The sequence below is a fragment of the Apium graveolens genome, chromosome 7 (genome assembly GCF_009905375.1).
Source record: "Apium graveolens cultivar Ventura chromosome 7, ASM990537v1, whole genome shotgun sequence".
Taxonomy (NCBI): domain Eukaryota; kingdom Viridiplantae; phylum Streptophyta; class Magnoliopsida; order Apiales; family Apiaceae; genus Apium; species Apium graveolens.
This window is the reverse complement of record NC_133653.1, coordinates 43,920,287-43,928,667: the sequence shown is the minus strand read 5'-3', so window position 1 is coordinate 43,928,667 and position 8,381 is coordinate 43,920,287. Positions and strand designations below refer to the sequence as shown.

The 8,381-nt window shown below is 37.7% G+C and overlaps 1 non-coding gene across 1 annotated transcript; it reads left to right on the top strand.

The window, feature by feature from the left end:
• The first annotated feature begins 6,763 nt into the window (after positions 1-6,763).
• LOC141676088 (small nucleolar RNA R71) lies at positions 6,764-6,870 on the top strand. The gene has a single exon (XR_012556696.1). It is a non-coding gene; the product is annotated as a small nucleolar RNA R71 (small nucleolar RNA).
• Positions 6,871-8,381: the final 1,511 nt, after the last annotated feature.

The window sequence follows — 8,381 nt, the reverse complement described above, 5'->3', positions numbered from 1 at the left end:
TCGCAAATACCAAAGCGAATCATTTCCCCCCGATGAGGATAACTCACCATACTACAATACAAGTGATCCCAAGTGTAGAAGTGCAAAGTGCGAGATAACCCTAAAGTATCACGTTGAGAACAACCCGCCGAATACGGAGACAGGGCTCCCAAAACACACACTAGATATTTATGACCGTTCCCCTATGAGGATAACCCGTAAGACTACAAAATGACACCTTCAACATGTTTTCCATGACGAAGGGCTCCCGTAGGGCTCTTTTCCTTCATGGGGAGCGCCTTGTGAAGGGTTGGAGCTCTACGGAGTCCTCCCCCATGCCTAGGGCGCGTCCTAAGCACGGAGAGGTCCTCTGAGGGATCCCCTTCCTTCCTTGTACAATTATTGTACTTTGTTCACTTCCCAGTTTAGTTATGGGAGCAACCTCTTCGCTAATTCTTCCTTGTAACCCTTACTTGTATTGCGGCGTGCCCTAAGAGGATCCGGGGACATTTCCCCATAGCCCGGTTCGTTATTCATTTATTGATTGTCTCACTCATTCTTCCTTGACTTAAGATCATCCTTCATAGGCTCTTTATCAATACTTTTTTCTCATCATCGTCTTCTACAATAGTGATCGTCGTGGTACCGTCGTTGTAGCGATCATCGCACACTTCTTCCATCATGGTCGTTATGATCCTCTGTTTTAATGATCATCGTAAACCTTCATATATGTTGAGAATTGGCGAAGTCGAAGATCAGGATTTATATCACAATCTGGATATGATCAACTGCTTTAAAATGATTATCTGTTGAAAGCTTCGATATCATTTGTTGATATATATAAATGATTATCCGTTGAAGCTAAAACACTTATCCGTTGATCATAATTATCCATTAAGGAATGACTTGGATGATAAGTCATGACTGCGAGATGAATCAGAAGGTGCTGATTTATAGGATCGTAGTTGATTTAAATATGTAAAGTATTTAAAGTTATATTTTAACATATCTTGTAATTGATAGAGAACGGATTTGTAGCTGTGTAGTATATAAACACATAATAGGTTATCACAATATAAGTGATAGAGCACAACTTGAGTATTCGTGTAACCTAGCAGCTCTTAATAATATTGTTCTTAAGAGAGTTCTATAACAGTTCATTAAAGATCAATATAAACTGTTATTTCATTCATCTGTTCTTACTTTACTTTCATAAACATCGATTTATTAAGTAATTATTTCCAACCCCCCCTTAAAAATTACTTTACTAGGCAACAAGTAGTATCAGAGCGGTCAAATTAACTGTTAATTTGCAAAGGTCAAGATGTCTGGAAGTAAGTATGAAAGCATGAAGATTACCATCCTGAAGAAATCTGATTACTCGACATGGAGAGTAAAGATGTTAATGTTCCTTGAAGCTATTGATGATGCATATGTTGATATCATCAGAATAGTAACTCCATATCCTATGGAAACTGTGGTTGTGTCTGCAGATACTCCTAAACACTATGCCATAAAGGAAAAATCAAAGTGGTCAGATGTTGAAAAAGTTGCTATGCTTAAAGATGTTGAAGTTCGGAATATTCTGCACAACAGTTTGGATAATTTGATGTCAAACAGAGTTATTGCCTGTAAGACTGTAAAGGAAATCTGGGATGCCTTGGAAACACAGTGTCAAGGTACGATGGCAATAAAGAAGAACAGAAGCGATGTTCTTGTACAAGAATAAGAGCAATTTGATGCCAAAGCTGATGAGTCGATTACTAACATATATGATAGATTTCTGACACTGCTGAATGATCTATCATTGGTTGGAAAAGAATATGAAAGGGAAGACTCAAACATCAAGTTTTTGAGAGCTTTTCCATAAGATTGGGATACACAGATGTTAGGGCAAAAACACGCGCTAAAATTACACGCAAGTATACGCGTTCGCAAGTAGTATAAGATATCAATCAGATTTGTTTCCACAGAGACTAGTTTAGGTTAACTTTAATTTATGCACTTATGCAAAAATGGTATGGCTATCGATCAATGCTAAGATAATAACAAGTTGAGATTTTTATAACTAAGATTAAACTAACATGCAATTAACTAAGAATAAAAGTGATTGAATTAACTATATGAGATAAATATGGGATTCTAACATCATTACTACTTCATTCAAAGTCATTGTTCTTAACCTTAGCATTTGATGGTGATGAAAACTAATCAGATAACACGAAACTAGTAAACGCCAACTTTCGTTGTACGAATACCCTACTACCAGACATCCACAAAAGAGATAGAAGTTGAATATACACCAATTATGTTGAGACCCTATATGTCTATAGAATTTGACAACATAAAGGTTTAATGAACAAGTTATCTATTGTGATTACATAGGGCAAGTAAGATGGTTAAAATTACCTACGAATCATGCATAACAAATACATGAACCTATGCTAGCATGGCAAGTTCTAAATCTCTATATTCACTGTTGCTTCAATAAAGATTAACACGCTATCTTATATGTTAGCTACGCACATAAGACGAATAAGCACAACCAATACTAGGATATCAATCAATCACCACACACCAAGATATTGAATAAATTAACTATAGAAATTCATAAGTAAATCCATCCCATGATAACGATTAGTTCATAATCGAACTCATCGTCACCATGGGTTCCAATGAAAGCATGATAACACACAATATAAGAGTACTAGGGTTCAAAGACAAATCGAAAACAAGCATCCAAGTATCAACTATATTAAAAAAAACAAAAGTCTTCTTCTCCATAGCCGTCTCATGCTCTCTAGGTCTTCTTATTGCTCTCCCTTGGCTCCTTCTTGTTAAAAATATCTTTTTATTGATATATATAGGCTCCAGAATGACCATGACTCTCAAAATCTTCAATTTTGACTAAAATTAGGATTCTGGTGCAGAAACAGGGCGCAAGCACGCAACTTTTGGCCGTGGCCGCGCTGGAATAGTGATTTATGGAGCGCAGGCGCACTAGTTCGGGCGCGGCGCCCGCGCTGGCCTTCTGGAATTTTTTTGACAACTCTTCTTTTGGCCGTATCTTGAGTTCTGCACGTCAGAATTAGGCGATTCAACTGCCCACGCGAAGCTAACCAGATTCTCTACAACTTGAGAATCGACTAGGCTTCCAATTCTGATCTCTTTGCAGCATATTTCCTTGAAAACTCCTTTCTTCATTTAACAAATGCCTGAAAAGTAATAACACAAAAATAGATCACAAATACCAACAACTTGAGTCCAAAACACCAAGTAGATATAAAATCCACTTATCACACCCCCAAACTTGAATCGATGTTTTTCCTCAAGCATAAACAGACTCAAAAACTACAAAACAAACCTAATGCATGAATGCAACTACGTGAATGCAACTACGTGAGTGCAACTAAATGATAATGCAATCGATCCCCTCAAAATAACCATTACCAAATGAATAAGCCAACGCCTCTAAGAATGCAATAACTCAAAATAGAGTTCAAATAAATCTCACAAATCAACTCACAAACCAGAACGTGCGTGTGTGGATGCTTAACAAATATACTTTGGAAACTAGATCAATAACCATAACTTATCTTTCATCAAAACAATCACAAGTTTATAAATAGAATAGACGTTAAACGCATAATGACTCACAACATCTCCTTCCTACTAGAGTTATACAAGGATTCATGCTATTATTGAACACATAACAAAGATACTTATTTGACCGTGTAATGAATGAGGTCCCAAAAGACTTATACAACAATACCCATGTAGCGAGCGTTAGGTTAGCGGATCCCAAACTATAAAATCCTTAGGTCACTAGGCACAAAGTCCCCTAGAACTTAATAACTCGAGTATTAAAGAGCTCACTCTTGATCAATTATGCATAAACACATACTTAACACATACTTTTTCCTTTCTTTTTTTTTTTGCTCTTTTTTTTTCCAGTTTCTGAATGAGTGCGTTTCGCTCCATCTCATTCAACCCTAGACTACTCATAAAATATGAGCTGACTACTAGCCATTTGACGCCTGACCTTACAATAACTAGCAATGAAATCCAAGCTTTTCTCCAGTTTAAAAATCAGTTTTCTTTTGTCATTACGAGAATACCAAAAATTCTAAATATAACCAGGTGATTGAATTCAATAAATAAACAAGTATGATCATGATCTAGCTCAAAAGCAACCTATAAGACTTGTGAATTTTTTTTCCTGGCATGCAAATCAATTCATTAGGACTTAAAAAACCCTTTATTTATCATCACCACACTCAAATGAACATCAACTTATCAATTAGAAATAGCTCAACCTAAGGGATCATGTTATATGCATGCACATGCAACTAGATGAACTCACATAAAAACACAAATAAAAATGTCATATATGAACAATCATGCAAAAATATGAATGAAGTACAACTAAACATGCAACATGAATCTATATGGACACACACACAACTACTCATCCTTATATTATCACCCCCAAACTTAAAATTTTCAATGTCCTCATTGAAGGTAATAATAAGGATTCAACGCATACCTAGTTATTGGGATGATCACCATCTTCGGATGGAGGATCAGGTGGCCAATCAACCTCGACACCAGTGTCTCGGAAAATAGTACCGAGAGCGAGTGTCAAATCTTCAGCAAAACATCGGTGGATGTCATGCATGGCCTCAATACGTCGAATCAACCTTCTATACTGCACATCACCAAGACCAAACCTATCAACTGTCTGTGGTGCACGAGAGGGACCATCTATAAGCACATAAGGAATCGGCCGGTCACCCTTTAGATTATCATAGATATATTCCAACCCCTTGTCGGGGGTTCACCTAAAAATGCATAACTCAAATGATCTGGCGGCGGTTTGAGCCCAAGTGTGGGCGCTTCTTCAATAGACGACTCGAGACGCTCCTGAGAAACTTTCAGCTCTGCTAACCCAAGAGAATCGAATGAAATATCCAACTTCCTCTTACATGGAGGTGCATTCAAAACCTGCAATTGCTCTGCTCCTTCTTCATCTTCAATAACCGATTCCCCTATTAAGGCTCTCTCTAAGGTATCTGACTTTTGCAATTGCTCAAGCTCCGAATTCACGACAGAGTTCACCCGTTCTACTTTAAAGCACTGCTCTTTATCTGTGGGTAACTTTGTTTCCTTGAACACGCTAAAAGTGACCTCCTGATCTTAAACCTTCATCGTAAGCTATCCTTTTTGCACATCAATCGTAGTTCGGCCTGTAGCCAAGAATGATCTTCCCAAGATAATGGGAATCTTCTTATCCTCCTCAAAGTCTAGAATGACAAAATCAGTAGGGAAGATGAGCTTATCCACCTTAACCAAGATATCCTCCACTACTCCTCGCGGATAAGTGATGGAACGATCTACCAACTGCAAAGACATGTTCACAGGTTTTGGATCAGGTAGTCCAAGTTTTTTGAAGATAGACAAGGGCATCAGATTGATGCTAGCTCCCAAATCACACAAGCATTTGTCAAATGACAAGTTTCAAATAATGCAAGGAATAGTGAAACTTCCAAGATCCTTAAGCTTCAGAGGCAATTTCAGTTACAGAACTGCACTACATTCTTCCGTAAGAGCAACGGTCTCTAAGGCATCGAGCTTCACTTTCCGAGAGAGAATACCTTTCATAAATTTCGCATATCTAGGCATCTGTTCAAGAGCTTCAGCGAAAGGTATGTTGATATGAAGTTTCTTGAACACCTCCAGAAACTAAGCAAATTGCTTATCCAACTTCTGTTTCTACAGCCTCTTAGAAAAATGAGGTGGAGGATAAAACTGTTTCTCCCCTATATTACCCTCAGGAGGAGTGTGTTCCATAGTTTTCTTCCTTGGTTCCACCTCGGCATCCTTCAGCACTTCTTCTTTAGCCACAACTTCATTTTCTGAAACTTGAGATTTTTCAGGCTCTTCGTCTTGCTAAATTTGGGGGCTTGCGACCTTTCCAGACCTCAAGGTGATGGCGTTCACCTATTTTATAACTTCCCTCTTGCCTGGATTGGCATCTGTATCACTAGGAACCGTTCTTAGTGGTTGATTCAATAAGGTATTAGCAATTTTCCCTATTTGGTTCTCTAGAGTTTTGATAGAAACAGCCTAGCTTTGGCGTATAAGAGCCTGGTTTTTGAACATAAGCCGTAATTCCTTTAATTCATATTTTTCATTCAAAGATAGACCTGCACCTCCATGAGTTTGTTGTTAAAGTTGGAGTTGTTGTCTTGGTGCATATTGCAGTTGTTAAAAACCAGGAGGGTTGAATTGCTTTGTTGCATACTGCTGATAAGGCTGTTGCATCGCACTATGATTTTTGCTCTAGCTGAAATTAGGATGATTCCAGTTGTCAGGATGATAAGTGGCTGGAATTAATTGCTACGATCTCTGAAAGTTGCTCATAAACTGAGCTAATTCACTAGATATAGCGCATTGCTCCTTCTCATGCGAACCTGCACACAGCTCACAAATAATGGTTATCTGATTAACACCATAGTTAGCCAGATAATCGATCTTCATAGACAACTCCTTTAGTTGAGCAGTGATAGCCATAGTTGTATCCACTTCCAGAACTCCTGCTACCTTTCCCTGTGGCAATCTCTGGGTTGGATACTGATATTCATTAGCAGCCATCAGTTCAGTTAGACCATAAGCTTCCTCATAGCTCTTTGCCCATAATGTTCCACCTGATGCTGCATCAATTATGGGTCTAGACTGTGCTCCCAAACCATTGTAAAAATAATTGATGATCATCCAATAAGGCATGCCATGATAAGGACACTTCCTAAGCATCTCCTTGTAGCGCTCCCAAGCTTCACATAGAGTTTCTCTTGATTGCTGCGCAAATTGAGTAAGAGCATTCATGAGTGCAACTGTCTTTGTGATAGGGAAGAATTTAGTAAGAAACTTCTAAGCAAGATCTTCCCAAGTAGTAATCGAACCAGCTAGTAGAGAGTGTAACCAGTTCTTAGCCTTGTCCCTCAGAGAAAATGGGAACAGTCTCAGTTTCACCGCATCCTCAGACACATCATTGAACTTGAAGGTGTCGCATATCTCTATGAAATCCCTGATGTGCATATTTGGATCTTCCGTTGGAGAACCCCCAAACTGGACTGAATTCTATATCCATTGAATCATTCCAGGATTGATTTCAAAGGTATTAGCTGAGATCGTCGGCCTGACAATGCTAGATTGAATGTCATTGATCTTGGGTTGAGAAAAAACCATCAACGCTTTCGTTGATGCTGCTGGATCTCCAATTGTAATGAGTAACTGAAACACACACAAGTAAACTGTAAAAGTAAAAGAATCTGAGTCAGTGAACTTTAACGACCACTGATATCAAGCACATAAACTAAAAATTAACACCGAGTCCCCGACAGCGGCGCCAAAAACTTGTTAAGGCAAAAACACGAGCTAAAATTACATGCAAGTATACGCGTTCGCAAGTAGTATAAGATAACAATCAGATTCGTTCCCACAGAGACTGGTTTAAGTTAACTTTAATTTATGCCCTTATGTAACAATGGTATGGCTATCGTTCAATGCTAAGACAATAACAAGTTAAGATTATTATAACTAAGATTAAACTAAAATGCAATTAACTAAGAATAAAAGTGATTGAATTAACTATATGAGACAAACATGGGATTCTAACTTCATTATTGCTTCATTCAAAGTCATTGTTCTTAACCTTAGCATGTGATGGTGATGACAACTAATCAGATAACACGAAACTAGTAAATGTCAACTTTCGTTGTACGAATATCCTACTACCAGAGATCCATAAAAGAGATAGAAGCTGAATAGACACCAATTATGTTGAGACCCTATATGTCTATAGAATTTGACAACATAAAGGTTTAATGAACAAGTTATCTATCGTGATTACATAGGGCAAGTAAGATGGTTAAAATTACCTACGAATCATGCATAACAAATACATAAACCTATGCTAGCATGTTAAGTTCTAAATCTCTATATTCACTGTCGCTTCAATATAGATTAACACGCTCTCTTATATGTTAGCTACGCACATAAGACGAATAAGCACAACCAATTTTAGGATACTAATCAATCACCACACACCAAGATATTAAACAAATTAACTATATAAATCCATAAGTAAATCCGTTAGAACACCACGATAACGATTAGTTCATAACCGAACTCATCGTCACCATAGGTTCCTATGAAATCATGATAATACACAATATAAGAGTACTAGGGTTCAAAGATAAATCGAAAACAAGCATCCAAGTATCAATTATATTAAAGAAAATAAAAGTCTTCTTCTCCGTAGCCGTCTCATGCTCTCTAGGTCTTCTTATTGCTCTCTCTTGGCTCATTCTTGTTAAAAACGTCTTTTTATTTATATATAT